We start from the raw sequence: 1,397 nt of genomic DNA, 5'->3' as shown, positions 1-1,397 counted from the left end.
GTGCTGCACCAATCACACACCGACTCCTCAGCCGCGCTTCCCTCATCCCCCCCTTTAGCCTTTCTTGCCATCCTCATCCTTGCACGCCACTAACTATTCCCTCGGAATTTCCCCCTTTTCAGGGAAATCGCTCACTTGACTTCGCAGCTCTGGAGACGGACCATCCGGGTACAAATGACCAGCTGCACCTGACCCGGGTCAGAAGTCAGGAATTGAGCCGTTCTGTGCTTTTTAGAAGCAAAAGCAGGAGAGCACATCCCTGTAGGCTGTTTCCATCCCTTCCTCCCCAGTCCCAAAGAAGAAATCGCATCCTTTTACTTCTTCCAGCCTTCTTTGGAAGGCAGGAGCAAAGCCGGGGACTGACATATCTGTAGGCTCAACTCCTCAGCTCGGCCGCGGGCTCTGAATAGCTGCAGCTGACAAACCAGCGAGCAGAAGCCAAGCCTGCAAGGAGAACTGGGATCACTGGGCTGCTGCGCCTCGGACACGCCACTGCCACTGTAGCATCGTCGGCAGTTTAATGACAGGGTGGTTTTGGTGTAACCACTGCCTATTTTTTATGCTTGGATTAAGAGAAGTTTTTACCACAAACTCGTACAATAAAATCAAATCATCAGTTTAGGAGGAACTTTAAATGCTCCGCGTCAAGGTCCACATTTCCACTGCGATCATTTATCCTAAAGGAAGGTGGATAACGTTTTAATTTATAACCCATCTTGGAGAAAAGGACTCGTGTCCACATGTCCACATGTGGATCACGTGTGTGGATCACACTCCACATGTGGATCACACGTGTCTTCAAGCCTGTCATTGCATGTCAGTACTTGGGTCACCCTGCGTCCTAGGTCCCCCTAACTCCCCCTTTTCGCCCTCCGGGCCCTCATGTGTCATCACATGTTCTCACATGTCATCACATGCCACATGGCATCACGTGGTGTCATGTGTCACCTCCCACTTCCTCTTTAATCATATGTGTCATCATGACCCCCTCACCCTGGTGGCATCACACGTGGTTGCCATTTCCTGTTGTCGCCTTTGTGGTATGACACATGTCAGCCCGTGTCCCCATGATATCATGCGTGACTGTCATGGCATGTCAACCCTCTGTGTTGAAAAGAAACACAGTGTTCTTTATGCAAATCAACACCAATCAATAAAATAAAGACACAACCAGTGTTTTAAATATGACGAAACGCCAACATCGACTCTCCTGAAGCACCAAGACACCTCACGGCCCCCCAACACTTTTCACCACCCCAGTCACTGCGGTGCCTGGGCGCTCGCCGGTGGTAAAACCAGCTGGGGAACAGCACCGCGTCAGACGTGGTGCCGGCCTGCAGCTGTCCACGGATTTTGCAGGCTCAAGCTTTCACTTTTCAGAGAGTTTTAGGAAGTAG

This window comes from Numenius arquata, unplaced genomic scaffold (assembly GCF_964106895.1).
Source record: "Numenius arquata unplaced genomic scaffold, bNumArq3.hap1.1 HAP1_SCAFFOLD_331, whole genome shotgun sequence".
Taxonomy (NCBI): Eukaryota; Metazoa; Chordata; class Aves; order Charadriiformes; family Scolopacidae; genus Numenius; species Numenius arquata.
The sequence above is the reverse complement of the archived record's forward strand: the minus strand, read 5'-3'. Positions refer to the sequence as shown.